We start from the raw sequence: 18,130 nt of genomic DNA, 5'->3' as shown, positions 1-18,130 counted from the left end.
TTCCAGTTATTCAGGTACACTGCATGCACCTGAGCTCCCTGGGTTGGCCCCACCTTCCCACCAGGAGCTCAATCACTGATTCAAGCCATGACTTAGTATTTCCACTACAATAGCTATTAGCAGTGAGCCTCTAGACTGAACAAGCTCCTGAGAGCGCTTCACTTGCCACCTTGGGGAAAGCCACCACAGAGATAGCTGTACTGCACCGAAGAGAAACAAACTGGAAGAAAAAAACTTTATGCGCTTTACCTTGTAGTGGGAAGAGCAGATGCCTTCAAACATATTTATATCCATACAATCCATTGGTTCTGACCTTTCTGGTAACAGCAGCTCTTCCAGCTTCTTGTTTTTTTACTTTTAATTTGCCAACTGATGCAACCTGTAAATTCATAGAAGTGGGTAAGTTATTCCAAGACATTTATCCATCTCATTCTACAAGGCACTCAACTTTAATACATATGGCACTGTGCCATGTATCTTCTATTGCTCTCAAGAGCTTTCAGCACAATGGCTTACAGACCAGTGTTTCAATACATCACTGATTTTTTATTTATTTATTTATTTATTTATTTATTTTTAGGAGGATAAAGAAAGAGATTCTCTCCTTGGATTTCTTTCTCAAGAAGTTATGTCCCGTGTGTGCATATCATGTGTTTAAGAACATGCTTTTACCTTATGAATTTCAAACGCTTACAATGCTGAATTGTCAATTTACTTCTGAATTTATCTGTTAAGGGCTGATTCTCATGGAAAGAGAAAGTTAAATTTAAAACCTAGCTCAGGAGTAGGAATGCCACTAATTTGAGGAAGAGAAAGTGACAGAAATTGATCAGTTTTCAGCAATTGAGGTAACAAAAAGAAAAAAATGACTTTGCTGCTCAAAGTTTTTCAGCAACAGGGAATTTCTTTTATAGAAATACTTAGGGAATCTCAGGGAGATTCCTTAAAAGTATCTGCAGCTGCATTGCATGTATTTAAATTTGAGCATTTGAGCAAAAGGAGCTCTGAAAACCAAGGAACAGCTTTTCTGATTGAGCTCAGCAGCTGCCATCAGTGGGACCTATGAAGGCATCACATATGCTTGAACCATGGGCCAGATTGTTTGGCTTATCAGGAAGGGGCAGTAGAATAAGAAATGCAAAATACGTACTTCTTGGTACACCCTGGATGTAGGTAGAGGGCATGGCACTGCAAAGCCCTACTAAAGAACTGACTAAAGTTTAAAAAAAATAAAGGGATTGTCACATGGCAAATTCCTACAGCACAAAGACCTCGTGTATGCAAACATGTCAACTGTGTGACTGTAGGAGAAATATGAGATAGCTTGCACACTGCAGAGGAAGAATGAGCCAACAGCAGCTGACATGATAAAGTTTGTGAAAGGACATTTAGAATGTTTTTTTTCTTGGTTGTTCAGGAAGATTAATTATTCTAAAGCATAGACTCTGCTCAAATGCTGATGGAAGCAGAAAAACAAATAGATCTTAGTCTGCCATTATAAAAAGAATGCTGTATTATTTGGATTCAAAACTTGGGTGTACTCTTTGTATATAATATTGTGTTAATAATTTACAGTTTGTCCCTTGTAATGATAAACATTACTTGAAGTAATACCCAGGTTGACTAACAAGATGTCTGGAGTGTCTTCAAGCATCTTGTTGTACGCTATGCCTTTACCTAATTGCTCAGAAACTAAAGCAAAAGGGACTGTTAGAAAAAAAATTCATCTTGGTTAGCTTCTCTCCTGATTTCAGTTACACTGTTAACCTACATAGGTACCAAAGGAAAAAAAGTGACTGCACTGCTCTTGGCTCCACTTGCAGATGTTAGATCTACCTCTCAAAAGTCTTACCATGTGAAAAGCAGATTTCAATTTTTCTATGTGTGCCTGTGTGCACAAATATTCTGTCTAAACCTCTCTAATTTGAAATTATTGCAGAGCAGTCTAAAAAACATTGCTTTAACAGCGTGACACATAATATTGGTCACCTCTCCGAAGCCTTCAGATAGGAACACCCCTGCTCAGGCAGAGCCTCTATTTTGTGTGTCTTGGGAGTGTTCTGTCATGGTTTTTCCAGAAGGCAGAAAGTGAACAGGGAAGGTACGCAAAGGGTACACAAGTCCCACTCCACAGATTTTGATTCATCTGTTTGCAGTCAATGTTGATCTGGGCCAACGATGACAAAGTTGCAACTACTTCCCAGATACAAAGAACTCCCAAAATAGCTGTGCACTTTCAATCTTCAGAGAATTATATGCAAAAATGCGCACGTGTGCATGTATTATTAAATCCCATGATCAATCTTACTGTTTTACTTCCATTTTTAGACCATAATAAAGGACACATAAACATCGTCCTGCTTCGCCCTGGGTAGAGGAATACCTCTAGATTGCAGTCTGAATGCCAGTGATCTTTTAGGTGACTGTTACTTTCACCATTTCCCCCATGTCTTCCACAACAAATACTATAGTTGGGCTTTGTCACAAAATGCTTCTTGCTGCTTTGAAGCACTGTGATACTTTACTTGAAGGCACCTCCTAAAGCAACACTACTAAAGCAACATGAACTGCTCAGCCAAGCTTCTTAATTAAAAGTATAACAAACCTGCCATCATTATGACAATGCAAGTACTGATGAAAAGTAATGTTTTGAGTGCCATAGAAGTGTATGTAACCAATTCAGTATAAACCTCATACATCCTTTCTAATTCATAGAATCACAGAATCAATAAGGCTGGAAAAGACCTCCAAGATCACCTCGTCCAACTGCCAACCCACCCCACCATGCCCACTGACCACAACCCTCAGTGCCACATCCACGTGGTTCTTGAACACCTCCAGGGACGGTGACTGCACCACCTCCCTGGGCAGCCTGTGCCACTGCCTCACTGCTCTTTCTCAGAAGAGAATTTTTCCTAGTATCCAACCTGAATCTCTCCTGCAGCAACTTGAAGCCATTCCCTCTCATCCTATCGCTGCTACCAGGGAGAAGAGGCCCAGAGAAAACTGGGGAACAGCTTTATGGAGAAAGACTTGTGAGGCCTGGGTGAACAAGTGGATCATAAGCCTTGTCACAAAGAGAGAGTAAAAAAGATGGAACCAGACTCTTCTCAGTCACACCCAGTGAAAGAACAAGAGGCAAGAGACAAACTAAATACAGGGACCTCCATTTAAACACATGAAATTCTCACTGTGAGGTTGTTTCAGCACTGACAGAGGTCCCCCAAACAGGCTGCATTTCAGTAGAGCACAGCAATTCAGCACCTAACTGGACCCAGCTCCCCAGAGGGCTCTTGAGCCCCTGCCAGCCTCACCCACCCTGCCAGTCTGTAAACAGAGCCTTGTTTCCTAATCTCCTATTTTATTTATTTATTTTTAAACAAGTGTGTTACTGACATAGCTAAGTTGAACATTCAAACTGTGGGACAAGAATTTCATTTGAAGTCTCTGTGCTATGGATGGAACAGACTGATGAAACAATGAATTTGAAAATCGAACTGGACGTTGCAGACATACGTGCCAGCTCATACACTTCCAGTCAATGCCATCAGCAAATCAGAGGCTCCAGTGAGCGTTTCAGTGGTAGACTGCACAAACTGCCAGCCAGGAGCAAGGACTTCCCAGCAGAGGTGCACAGTGCTCTTACCAAAAAGGTGGCTCAAAGTGCTGCACATCCCAGTTCCTCAGTCAGCCAGGAGCAAGAAGAGGATCAGAGCTTCCCCATCACCACTGAGGAGTTCCATATTCCTAACACTATGTCACTGATCATCTCAGCATCTTCATTTATAGTACCTCAAACTCAAATTGGAAGAGCTGTATTTACAACACGGTACAGAGCAGGTCCAAATTTGCAATCTGGACTCACTCCTAACCTATTACTGGTGAGTAATTACTATTACTAACTATTAGTACCTTAGCTTTCAGTCAGGAGATTCAGCTATGAAACTTTTTGGGGGTGGATTTTAAGTTCAAAACATAACTGCAATTAAAAATAATTATTTTGTACGTTTACTGTGGCCAGCATATGCCTCTAGCTGAATTATTTGTAGCTAGACCATGGTATGTTGTTTCATGATTTCCTGCAGTGCAGTTCAGGTAATGACAAAATAGCTTCACTTCAATTTGTACTTACTAAACAAACTGTTAAGTATTACAGCCAAATTCCTACCCTCTAAGTCACTGGAGAGATGTTGCCAACACCATGTTGTCTTGAGTGATGCTCTACCACAAGATAAGCCTTAATAGCAAAAGCTACAATATTAATAAGTTTCACATTTATTAATTCATTTAATTGTTTAGTAAATTTGGCCAGACATGCCAGTTAATATATTTCACAGACAAGGATGTTGTGATGAAACAATTAAGTTTCACGTTTACACGGATCTGACTAGAATAAATAATTTGCAAGTACCTACAATAGAATTTATGTACAGATTAGTTGCCTCTATTTACCTGACAAATGACGAATTCATTTTATAGCATGGTGAAAATCCCTAGTCTAAGTTAATCCTCACAGAAGAACTTGTTTGCCTGCAATGAGATGGTTTGGAAAATAAGTTTGCTAGGTTTTGTTGATGCAGCTGAGGCCTGTTGCATGCCACCAAGAGACTTGGCTTAGCTCAACTCTTGCCATGGGCAGCTGCAGGCTGCGAGGCAATGTGTTGCCTGCTGATTCAGCTTATCTGCTAAGGCAAAATTCATCCCCAGCACATACTCAGAGGGAAGGCAGCACCAGAGCAGACACTACAGCACAGGCACTTAGCAATATTGCCTCCTGTTGCCAGCAGGGAAAAGATTGCCCAGTGTTTTCAAACTTCTTGAGGCATGCTGTGTCAATACATAAAATGTCTTTAATATATGCACATTATTGCAGCTATTTTAGCATAATATTGGCATGTCAGTCTCATTAGCAGAAAAAAAAGGCTTTGTCACTAATAAGCTTGAGTTGTATTTTATTCTGCAGTATGCTATTCTACCTGCAGATTCTACATACAGCTATATAATGGCATCTCTCCCATTGTAACACTTACAGCTGCTTTATTTTCTCTTTCATCTCTCCAGTGAAAGACTAATGTTCAATCTATTTCATATCTGGCATTCATTGAGTGAACATCAGTTTACAAGGGTAGAGGAAATCCCATTAATCTTAATAGGATTAAGGGAATTTCTACCGTTTTGCTGTTTTCAATTCCTCAGAAATAAAGAATATCTTTAAAATGAATAGTTGGTGGTCAAACAGCTCATTAGAGTGATCCATCACAATCAGAACAGGTAGTATAAACTTGTTGTAACTACTTCATTGCATCTGCAGAGATTACTTCATTAGGACCTACAGTAAACCAGGAAGTAGATAAGTCACACTGGGACTACAGCAAAGTAGGCAACACCTGGTAGCTTGCATGTGTGGGTTTAGTTCTGGTTAACACAGCGTTCAAGTAAAGTTTTACATTGTCTTCAGATCCAGGTGGTATCACTGTGACCATATTGCTGTCTGTTCCTGCAGCTGATCTGGTTCTATCACTTTACATATGTAAGGATTGGAACTTTACATAGCTTTGAACAGTTGCATCTGTTTCCCAGAAGCAATGCTACAAAGCACCAGGAAAACATTACAGCATTATTATTTTTTTTTTTGCTTTGCTTTTTGAACCGCATTCCTCAAGTTCACTCTTCCCCATGTCCCTCCCCCCCAGAGAAGCCAGCTGTGACACGACAGAATCACTCAGCAGCAGCACATTCCCATCACCGATTTAGCGCCTGAAGCAGCAGAAGGAGCATTTTTAAACATTAAATTACCAATAGGATAAAGGGAGACTGATCCTATTTGCTCTGATTAGTGGCTTTTTCCACAGAAAGAACTCCCGCCACAGAGCCGGAAGCTTTCTGTAGTTACAAACGGGGGATTTTCTGTTAGATCATCTGTCTCGCAGTTGAGCTGCACAAGCACAGCCATTTATTCACAGCACAGTTCAATCCCCTTCCCATTTTTTCCCGGACAAGTCAGTTCAATCCTTAACGCGCAGCTGTCCTACCTCCCCCCCGACCCTTCCACTCCATGCAAGCTTTAACACATCATCCTGAAGCGGTCCGTGGGCCCCTCCTACTATTCGAATGAACCAGACGAAGGCTCTCGCTCTCAAAGCCCCGGCTACGAGGTGCTGCCTAGCACAGCACCACACACAGCCTTTCCTACGGCCGCGTTCCCGAGCGGTGTAAGAAGGATGCCGTCCTTCATGCAGCCGCCTTCTAACACAGCGCGCACGGCACAGGCTTCGCTCCTCACGCCGTGGAGCAGCTCGTGCCTTTGGCTCCGTATCGCCGATACGTATCCCAGCACACGCACTCGGGCACGGCAAGCGCCTTGCAGCTCCCGCTTTAACGTACCCTGCCTCCTAACAGCGATGCGCAGCTTTTCCTGCACCGATCGATACGAATGTCACCTCTCCTCCCCGCTCCCGCCCAGCCACGAAGAGTGGAAACCACCGCTGGCCATCCCCGGCGCGCGCCTACCTCTGAAACCGCTTATTCACGTACGCCGGAGAGATGCAGAAGGACATCTAAAACGCAGCGTCTTTAAGCCAGCAGGGAGAGCCGCCGGGCAGCTGCCACTTCAGACAGCATTTCATCCGGAGAAATGGAGAGCCGAGGGAACGGAGCTCCTTCCCTTGCTGTTCCAGCCGGGAGCCGCCGGCTGCTGGCCTCCGCCGAGGGCGCGGCGCGGAGCGGAGCGGCGGGCACACAGCCGAGCGGCGGGAAACGGCGGAGCGGAGCGGCGGGCACACAGCCGAGCGGCGGGCACACAGCGCCGCGCTCTGCCGCCGCCCGTCCCGGCCCCGCCGCCACCACAGGCGGAGCTCCCGCGGGCCGCGCACAAAGCGGGGGGCGGCTGGCCGGGAGGGGCCCGGCTGCGGCAGCGGGCGTGTGTCTGTCAGCGAGGGGCTGCGGCGGAGGGAGGTGGGAGGCAGGGCTTCGGCACGGCCCCGCTGGGGCACGGAAAGGGGAGGTCCGGGGTTCGGGGAGGCAGTTTGAAAAGGCTGAGAGAGCCGCTGAAGCAGCGCGGAAATAGAATCAATCACAGAATACCCCGAGTCGGAAGGGACCCATGAGGATCACAGGATACGGCTGGCCTTTTGGGCTGCAAGTGTACGTTGTTGGCTCGTGTCGAATCTTTCATCAACTGGCACTCCCAAATCCATGTCAGGGCTGCTCTCAAGCCATTTGCTGCCCTGTAGCTACCTGTATCTGTGCTTAGGATTGCCCCGACCCAAGTGCGGGACCTTGCAATTGGCCTTCTACTTCATGCGGTTGGCATGAGCCCACCTCTCAAGCCTGTCTACATCCCTCTGGATGGCATGCCTTCCTCTAGCGTGTCAACTGCAGCACTCAGCTTGGTGTTGTCTGCAAACTTGCTGAGGGTGCACTCAATCCTACTTCCATATCACCCACAAAGATGTTGATCCCAACATCAATCCCCAAGGAATACCACTCGTCACTGCTCTCCACTTGGACATTGAGCTGCTGACTGCAACTCTCTGAGTGCAACCATCCAGCCAGTTCCTTATCCATCCATCAAATCCATTTTTCTCCAATTAGGCTGTCATGCAGGACAGTGTGAAATGCTTCACCGAAGTCCAAGTAGATGATGTCAGTTGTTCTTCCTTTCTCCACTGAGGCTGTAACTTCATCATAAAAGGCCACCAAGTTTGTCAGGCATGACTTGCCCTTGGTGAAGCCATGTTGGTTAGCACCAATCACCTCACCTTTATTTTCCATGTGCTTTAACAGGGCCTTCAGGAGAATCTTCCTCATGATCTTGCCAGGCACAGAGGTGAGAGTGACTGGCCTGTTGTTCCCTGTATCTTTCTTTTTTCCCTTCTTGAAAATGGGCATTATGTTTCCCCTTTCCCAATCAGTGGGAACTTCACCAGATGCCATGACCTTTCAAATATGATGGCAGCTTGGCAACTTCATCTGCTGGTTCTCTCAGAGCTTGTGGATGGATCTCATCAGATCCCATGGACTTGTGCACCTACAAATTCTTTAAATGGTCTTGAACTTGATCTTCACTTTCAGCAGGCAGGTCTTCCTTCTCCAAGTTCTGACCACTGCTTTCTGCAACTTGGGTGGTGTGGCTAGAGCCCTTCATGGTGAAGACTGAGGCAAAGAAGTCATTGAGCACCTCAGTTTTCTCCATATTCCTCACAACCAGGCCTCCAGTTTCCTTCTGGAGAGGGTCCACATCCTTCTTGACCCTTCCTTTTATCACTGATATACCTGTAGAATTTCTTCTTGTTCCCCTTTATGTCTATGGCTAGATTTAATTCTGTCTGGGTTTTAACTTTCCTAACCTGATCCCTCACGGGTTAGACAGCTTCTTTGTAGTCCTCACAGGTAACCTGTTCCTGCTTCCACTCCCTATAGGCTTTCTTTTTGAGCTTAAGCAAGTTCAGGAGTTCCTTGTTGATCCACAAAGGTCTCCTTGCCTGCCCCTTCCTTTTTCTCAGGATGTACTGCTTCTGGGCTTGGAGGAGATGGTCCTTGAATACTGACCAGCTTTCTGGGGCTCTTCTTCCTTCCAGGGCTATCTCCCATGTCACCCTGCCAAGCAGTTCCCCGAAGAGTTTCAAGTCTGCTCTCTTGAAGTCCAGAGAGGCAAGCTTCTGCGCTCTTAAAGATTTTGAACTCCTCCATTTTGTGGTCAATACATCCAAGGCTGCTCCTGAGCTTCACATTACTCACTGGTCCACTGCCACGGGCAGGCTGTTCCATGTCCACCATCCGCTGGCACAGACCCTGTCCCTCACCCCCAGCTGCCCCTCCCCTGGCACAGCTCCATTCTCTTGTGCCTGGTCGCTGTCACACAGAGCAGAGCTCAGCGCTGCCCCTCCGCTCCCTGTGAGGAGCTGCAGCCGCCATGAGGCCTCCCCTCAGCTCCTCTGCTCTGGGCTGAGCAAACACTGGGACCTCAGCTACTCCTCCTACACTCTACCTTCCAGAACCTTCTCCATCTTCATAGCCCTCCTTTAAACACTAACAGTTTTATGTCATTCCATAATGTGGCAGCCAAAACTGTCTGTCTTACCTTTTGTGCCTTCCTACACTTCATGGGAATTTCAAGTGTGACAGGAATCCAGGAGGAGGGCTGCAACGTGGTGCACGCAGCTTCAGATCTGCCTGAAAGCCACAGTGATGAGTTGGACCTACTGGGCTACTCCCTCTGTGCTTCACTCCAGGGGATTTGCAAACTTCCCTCCCATTAAAGGAGGAGTTGCTGCTGGTAAAACATTCCCTACGCTGAAAATACAGGATATTCAATGAGACTGTTCAGCAGAAGGGCTCCAACCACTGCACTGTTTTTGTGGCTTTCTGTTCACTTTTCTTCTTTTGCCCAGTATTTGAGTTGCTTCCTGCCAATAACAGTGTGAAAGGCCGCATCCACATCACACTGGAGAAGCATCTGCATTTAGTTATGTTGTGTCTGCCTGCTTGTGGATACCCAGTTTGTAATGTGCAAAGGAAACCAATTGCCAGCTTTATAACTTTGTAACATGCCAACAGCCTTCATGGTTATAGAGGATAAAACAGAATCTCTGCTCCAGTGCCTGGCAACAAATTATTCGTGTATGTAAAATAAATTTATCTGTCTACACAAAATGTCCAGCTAGGAGGGATTGTAGAAAGGCTGTAGGTGGTGCAGTTCAGCTTTGCAATATGCAATGCTTTTTAGCAATCTGTGGAATCACCCCCACAAACTCTTTAAAAGTTATTTTACCAGGTTTTATGCAGTAACCAGACCTTAGCACTGCACTTGGTAGTAGCTGGAATATCACCAGAGCTAGATAACAGCTTTATATCCTCTTTTGATAGACTTGATGCAGGGCCAGTGTTAGAAATGGAGTAACTGCTGAAGAAGAACAAGTTCCTTCTTGGTAGACATGAAATTCCAATCCAGATCAAAAGAGAAAAGGAGAACCAATTGCTTTTCCTCCTGGTCTGTACAGACTGAGGTAACAGTCCAAAGTTAAAAGCACCCCTATGCTCCACACAGAGGGGAACAGTTTGGCAGAACGTCCATTAACTCTAATAACTTTTTAGATAATTTTGTTATGGAAGCTTTATCCTCTACAGTTGCTTAGAGTAATTCAGTAGGAAGTCTCGACTGCTGGGGAAAAATTAACTTAGGGTTCACATTGATTGCATACAAAAGCCATATATCAGAGAAATCCCTTCTTTCTTTGTTTTACATACCTGAGGTTTAGTAGTTTGTTTTCAACAGAGGCTGAAGTACATTTTCTGAAGAAGACTAAGGTTCGACCTCTTCAGAGATCTCTAATTTAAGGAAAGGTTATGTCTTGTCTCTGGTTGAAAGCCAGCGAGTATGGCTCCTCCGAGGCGTTAGAATTCAGAAGTAATTATACAGAACAAATGAAAAGACTTGGAATTTCTTCCTCATTGGAATAAATTTCATTTTTATGTTATAACTATGGCTATAAGAGATTTTCAAAATCATCTCGGGATTTATAAAAGCACAAGACATTATTCATTCTTGTAACTAATGAAAAATAAGAAGGAAGTTCTGAACCAAAGAAAATGGCAATTTTTGGTGCAATAGGGAATCTAGATTGAACATTTTCATACACAAAGTAAAATTTGTCTTTATGAAGTGAGGGTAAGGTACAAGGTAGAATGAATGATACTATGAATATAAATTCAACAGAAAAATGCTTTTGGCCATGAGGCACTCCTTATCATTCATGAAAACTGAAGCTTGATGGATCTCCATCAGTTTCAAAGGGTCTGGATGAATTGCACCAACAACACTGACCCAGTGTGAATAAAACAGTCACAGAAAAGCCAGGGAAAGTCTGGTTTCTCCTCTCAGAGACCAAGCTAGCCACATCCTTCTGACACACCAACTAATTTTTTCAGATCTTCTTTTCTTTTATGTCATTGTCAGTGTGACTTCAAGCTATCTGTGACAGATACAATCTTTAAATACAGTAGATGGATAAAAAACTTCCCATTTTCAGCTAAGAATAGTAGATGTCATATTAAAAAACAAAACAAAATCACAGAGCCTGAGCCAGCAAACTAAATTAATACTGAATTTTTTAGTGTCCAATCAAAAAATATGCCCCCCCAGAGTTCTCTTGGCAGTGCACCATCAATGCTATTGCCAGCTCTCCACGTTGAGGTGTCACAGATGAGCCAAACAGGTCGGGGTGGGCCTACACAGCTGCCACCATTCACTCTCTCTGCAGACCAGTATCATGGTAGGTAACATTCATTCACCAGAAGCTTATAAATATGCAATTTTAAAGCTGAATCAGTATGTCACTGGGAGGAAAAAGTATACAGAACTTATTACACAGTATTTTTCCACCCCCTTCTTATTCTAGAAGGACTGTAATTATTCCCTGCTGCAGGAGCTGTACAGTAGTAATCCCTCTCCTCCTACATGCTTCATTTACAACTTGAGAGCTAACAGCCTATTAAGTTTTTAATAAATTATACTAAAATATTGTGGCACTGTTCTAAAAGTAAAACTTGGAAATGAATTGTAATGGCTATGTTCCCAATATGTATAGAAATATCCACTAAGCACTTAACTTTTTTTTACAAAAATGTGTTGGCTTATAAACATCTGTGATCATAAATATTTCTCAGAGAAGAACTGGCAGTGAATGTGTAGTATTAGGCTCTTTTTTTTTTTTTTTGAAAGCAGAAAGCTTCTTCCTGTTCACTATTAATCTCTTTTCCTTTCATCTCAAATTTAATTCACCTCTAGGTTTTTACAAAGTCATAAAATTATTCATGTGCTAAGAAGAATAGGGAATATGAGAACAGGAAAGATCTCACAAAGATAGGATAAAATTAACAATAAAAATATTGGGCAGAATAAGGAAAATATTAGACCTTCAGTCTTTCAAGATTACAGCATTGGCCTCAGCCATTTTAGAAAGTTTGAAAAATAATTTGAGCAGTGCTGTGATAGCAGCAATCAATGGAGTCTTCTGTTACTGCCATCTTTTGTGTTCAGACTTATGCTTAACAATGGTCCCCAAATCCATGATTGAAATTTGACTGAAGTAGTCTGGTTTTTAGGCAAATTGAACATCCACCTACTTCAGTGACAAATGTGGAGTGCAGTTTTCTCTGGAAGTCTATCATTAAGCCTGCAAATTTCAAAAACTTTACACTTCATATCTGGGGTTCTTCTATCCCACTCTGTCTCTCATCATCACATTATATCACCCCAGAATTTGTAAAGAAGAAAAAAGAAGGGCAGAAGAGTCAAAAGATGATCAGATACAAATGCTGAACTCATTCACACATAGGACACGTGTACATATTGAATGACTTCAGGAAAGTGCTTGCAGTTTTGGTTTTGATTGCTATTAATCAAGACAGGGTCTCAAAAAGGTAACTATCAATAGGGAAAAGTTATTCTTGTGCTGGTTTCATGAGCATACCAGAAGTTTCAGAAAAATACCAGCTTTCTTAACATTTTGTTAAGCAACTAATGCCTTATAAATGGAAATGTAGCAATCTATTTAAAATAATAAAAAAAAAAAGAACAACAAAAAAATTGCCAAATTTAAAAAATTCTTAAAGACTAGAAGAAAAACCCCTAAGCCTTACTGAAAAATTCAAAACATTCTTCAAGTAAAACTGCAGCTTTTTATATATTCTGGTGAAGAACATGCAGTATTTCACCAAAAAGTGCGTACTAGAGTATAAACATTTCAATGTTTGTCACGATTGTTTCAGTTCAGTCCTCTAAATATTACATACCAGGCTTCGAAATATGGATGGTTTTCTTAGGTACTAAGGAGACTATTCCAAACAAGAGGTACTGAGGATATGTACCTCACCCAGATATATTAATGAAACATGTTTCGGAGGATGTTCACTGGTGTCTGAAAGTAAAAAATTGATTTCTTTACCAGGGAAAGATTTGCTTGCTCCAGGAACTTCTTAAAAAATTATGCAGCTAGAATAGGTGAAATGTACAAAGGCTTCTCTGAAAGTAATGTCTCCTATTTTATTACGTTGGCTCATGATGTCAGAGGTGGATGCTGGTGGTATAGTAGTAGGTGTTGAACCTTCCCACCAGTATTCCATTGCATGTTGTTGCAGTGTAATAGATGACAGCAGAGGGGCAGTCTGACAGAATGACACCTGACATAGAAAATGCATATGAGGCGAAGAGGCAGGATTAAATTCCTTCAAGCAGAAGCAATTGCACCCACTGACATTAATCGAAACTTGTTGAATGCTTATGGAGACCAAACTGCGAGCGCAGTGAGGCAGTGGGTGATTGCATTTCAGCAATGTGAAAGACAAGCCACGTTCTGGATGGCCATGCACAGTTGTCACACCACGAGACAATGAGTGCCTCTATCAGCTCACCTGTGCAAATTGGCAGATTATGACCAATGTGAGGCTGAAGGTGAGAGTTTTCTGGATCATTTCATTACCAGTGACAAGACACAGTATCATCAGCATGAGCTAGAGTTAAAACAGAAGTCCATGGTCTGAAGAAAAAATTCAAGATGCAGACTTGGCAGGTAAAGTGATGAGCAATGCCTTTTGGGATAGGATAGGGGTGATCCTTCTTGATTTCTCGGAACCCAGACAAACCATCAGCTCTGACCACTACATCATGATGCTGACTAAACTGGAGGCTCAGTCTTCCAGAGTTAGACCAGAGAAGAAGACAACCTTTCTTGCAACACAATAATGCCAGGCTCCACACCAGTCTGAAGACCATGGAGCACATTGCCAGCCTTGGATGGACTCTCCTACCACACCTACTGTGCAATCTAGATTTGGCACTTTCTAACTTTCATCTTTTCAGGCCAATGAAATATGGACTGCGTGGGCAACATTTTCCTAGCAATAACACCATCACAGCAGATGTGAAGCAGTGGGTCTCTACTGGTGCAGACTTTTACCAGCTTGCCATGCAGACTGTTGTTCATCACTGGCAAAAATACATAGCTAATGGAAGTGACTATGTTGAAAAATAGTATTTTGTAGTTCTGAATTTGTTCTATTAAATAGTATTACAGTGCTCTTTGTATCGGTTGTAGTTTCCATGGAAATGAATAGGAGGCATTACTTTTAGAGTAGTTTTGAATCATTGTCTGGGAAACAGGCAATGTAGTATCAAATTAAGTAATTCTTAGAAGTACCCGAAAGAAAATGGGGGAGAATGACTGTAACTGTATGAATAATTGATTAAAAATAATAGAAAGAACTGCAGGAAAAGTTTTGATCAACACTAAAAAATATGACACAAGAACTTCAATTATTTTCCTATCTGTTGCTAAATGTTCTTAGCTAAGTACTTAATCCTGTAGATGGGTTTTAATAAACTGGCATTAGGACAGCTGTTATTGTGTCAGCACCACGATAAAAATCCAGAGGGCCTTACCGGAGATCATCATCCTGACAGCAAAAAGATTTTTGCTATTTTCTTAATAAATAACATATAGGATACAAACTTCCTTTGTATTTAGAACCTCCCTCCTGTCCAGAAACTAAACTCACTGTTTCATTATAATTAGTACCCTTGCAGATTTCTTTATAATTGCTAATTACTTTTTAATCTCTCTGGCAATGAATAGCTTTTCTAAACTTAATTGATTTCACTCACGAGGACTAACAGATTACCCAGGATTCTGCTCACCATCTGTCATGTAAACACAGGTAAAGAAAAATGTTCTTTGGTTTTTCCTTCTCAATTACCCCTATTTTCCATTGGAGTACTTTCGATTGGACTCATTTATTTGTAATGGATTATTTTTTCAGAAACAGAAATGAAATGTTCATATATAGTGAACGCTTTCTGTGAGTGGCAGAGGGTTATATGAAAGCACAAGATTTTCCTGCAGACTGTGCTATTCTTAATCCTAAATGTAAAAATCCCTACAACTACAAGGTTCAAAAATAGCAAGAAACTGGATTAGTTCAGTATTATATTTTTCCAATGAAAGAAAACCAAACTAAGTGATGTTATTTGTCATCGTCTCATTCTGCACTTCAGGGAGTGAAGGAAAAGAAAACCTTGTTCCTACAATCTCAAAGGTATGGACTGCTTTTTAGTGAAAACTAATTGCCCCATAACTTACAGTTCTAGGAAGTGAGATTTTAAGAACAACTTTCTGATAAGAAATTGATTGCACTATTCCCAATCCAAGGAGAAAATTGTCTCCTTGCCATTGTAGCATTGTATTTCTGTTTGTAGGAAAAAGCACCAAATGGAGACTATGGGATCACTTCTTAATAGCTCAGCTCTGTTCTAGAGATTTGTGCTTGCAAAACACACAGTAGGATTCTGATTCACTCATGCATCACTTTTTTGCTGTTGTGGTTCCACTGAAAATCTCCTAGCCACAGCACCTTCTGGTAAGTATTCCACAACAGCTTCAATGTCCTGAGTAATTTCTCCTCAATTTGGCAAGTAAAAGAAGGTCTTTTTCTTAACCTAACTTGCAATTGTGGAAGTGTTTCAGCTGGCCAACATACCAGCTGTTCATTATCATCTATAAATGCAGGGTGTTGATGAATAAGTAGAATATTGCTGTCATCTTTAAATAAAAAAAAAAGTATGTTTTGTGCTGAAACCCTGCATATCAATCCTAAGTTAACTGATTCATTTTAATCATTTTTGTTTGCAAGTAAGATTATCGCACATTCATTTGCCAGGTAGGTAGAGGGGAAAAGATCATTTTCAGAAACAAAAGATATTTCATTTTCTTTTGGCGTCTTCACAGGACAGGGTGAGATGGATTTTGTTTTCCATCCATTTGTTGTCCTTCTTTAGCCTTTAGCCTTCACTGCTTTCATCCCTGCTTGCAAGATCTTCACAACCATTTTAACAGGGCTAATCTCCTAAACAACCCCTGCCTGTCATTTCCTCCAGGTGCAGGTGTTTGACTTCCTCATTTGACTCTTCCAAATTCTGGAAAGACCAGCCCATCGCTCTGTAGGGTAAATCTCCATCAAATCCCAGATTTGCCTCACTGATTCTCATGTACTGTAATTCAATTTGGAGGCAATCCAGACTGCACTGTATTTTGTGCTGTGTTTTGTGCAAGAAGCTTCTGATCAGTCAAGACCAGATTTTATTCATCTATTTCTATTATATGTCAATAAAGCGAACAAACAAAACCCTCTCAAGCACTGTGCAAATTATGCTGTCTGAGATTGTTAATATTACAGAAAACAGGAGTTGTTAATGACTGGCATTTGGAGACAGTGTTTGTCAAAGTAAAGGGTGGTTGAAAAGCAAGGAGAGAGGGCTAGTAAAAGCTAAATAGTAGAAGTTTTCAGCATTTTATAGATAATCCCAGGTTAGTAACAACTGTAAGACATCAGCAGCTGATTTATGTAACATTAATCAAAGAGGATTGTGAAAACAGCTGCATTTCTGCTGGATATTTATCTATACCCTTAATGAGTATGAATTAGCTATATTAATTAACTGTGACATTAATTGCAAGACACAATGTGATGACACTATGATCAGAGTCCAAAAGGTTGCTGTTCCCTGCCTTCCTGCTGGGGCAACCCAAGCACCTTCCTGTTAGCCCAGCACAGGATGGAGAGCCTGCTTCACTGCGCACACTGGTGGGCTCAATCACCTCCAGAAACCTCACCTATCCTCCACCTTACCTCAACAGCTTCTTGTTCACATCCAGTAAAAAGGGAGGTCCTAATTCTGGTGATGTTGTTAACATGCATCACACTTCGGGGAGGTAGGCTGAACACCTGGTGGCTCCCTGAACACCAGTCCCATCACACCAGGACAGCAGCAGGCCAGCGCTTGGAAAGAAAACAGACGTGTTCTGGCTGTGAAGCCTGGAGCAATGGTTTGTCCTGCCTTGTGGTAGGAGTGTAGAGAGCACAGGATGAATATGGTGCCTGGATTTCGAGGATCTTGAAACAAGCAGCCGCAGGTGGGACTTCAGAATTGGGATGTAATGCAATGCCTTGAATTTGCACAACACACAGCAAATGCATGTATGCACGTATGCATACGCAATATTAAATAAATGTTGTGACATGCAGCTCAAATTCAACAAAGTGTCTGCATTGTCTGCATCCACCTTCATCATTGTGAATCAACTATTTTTTCAGTATCACCAGCAAGCTTCTCAATTCAAAAGTAAGGAAATTTTTCTCCAATCACTTAAGAGTTACAGTGCTCCCATCTGTCCTGTAACATTCTCTCTGCCCATTGAATATGTAGGTTTCCAATCTACTTGCCTGGTTCTATTCAGAATGCTAAATTCAACCTTGTTATTGACAACCCTCTAGCAATTCACAGTGCTATAACGTATCAACCAGATGATCCTGATGATTTTTCAGGCTCACAGCCACATCATGAGACTTTAAAGTTAACAATATTGCTTGAATAACAACTTCAGAAACGCTCAAGCATTTGGTTAAGAACTAATCAGAAACAAAAAGTACAACCCTCCATACCCCTTGTTCTCTGCAAGACAAAGTGGAAATATCTGCCTCGTTCTTTTCCTATGCAAACGTCTCTGGTTTCATGAGATTTACATTATTAAAAATTGTACTCCGAGGCAAAAGTTGTAGAGCCAGCTGCATGCTGCTCATTTTCAAGTCATGAGCTTCTATTTGTACAGTCAAGTCATACAAGTTAAGAGGGTGGAATACGAAAGCAATAATCCAGTAATAAGGAAGTGGGAAGAGGTTTGAGTGCTTCCAAAGCCTCGCTCCCTCAGGACTGCACAACTACAGCTGAGTTTTTAAATATCCGGGGCTCCAACTAATGCCATGAGCATGCAGTAGAAGGTAAAATTGACAGATTCACACATTAACAGTTCACTGAATTTTGCATCTTGACAACTGCTATATCAGAATATCATTTATTTTTCATAAGCTGCCATTCAAAAATAAAATCAATTAGGGAAATTTAATGCAGAGCTGTATACAGTGCAAAAGAATGCATGTGGTTTTGTGTTGTTCTTTATTAATTTGCATTGTCTTAAAAGAGACCATCAGTAGATTTTCAGAACTGCAGTTAATGTTGGAAGGATTGAAGGAAATAACGAATGAATGAGCAGAAAACAGAGTGTATTGATAAAAGACC

General features: G+C 42.0%; 1 protein-coding gene across 4 annotated transcripts in view; it reads right to left on the bottom strand.

Moving 5' to 3' along the window:
• Nucleotides 1-18,130, bottom strand: part of TMEM108 (transmembrane protein 108) — a 235,736-nt gene that overhangs the window by 148,136 nt on the left and 69,470 nt on the right. Inside the window, exons 1-2 of one of the 4 annotated variants that reach the window (XM_085226475.1) lie at nt 6,511-6,982; nt 250-379 (exon numbers count right to left, since the gene is read on the bottom strand). The gene's annotated coding sequence lies outside the window, so the exon portion shown is untranslated. Of the gene's footprint in view, nt 1-249; nt 380-6,510; nt 6,983-18,130 lie in introns of those variants that run through there. The other 3 variants (XM_085226476.1, XM_010712935.4, XM_085226471.1) reach the window with 3 other exon arrangements.

The sequence above is a fragment of the Meleagris gallopavo genome, chromosome 6 (assembly GCF_905368555.1).
Source record: "Meleagris gallopavo chromosome 6, MGAL_WU_HG_1.1, whole genome shotgun sequence".
Lineage (NCBI taxonomy): Eukaryota > Metazoa > Chordata > Aves > Galliformes > Phasianidae > Meleagris > Meleagris gallopavo.
This window is presented reverse-complemented; position numbering and strand designations above follow the sequence as displayed.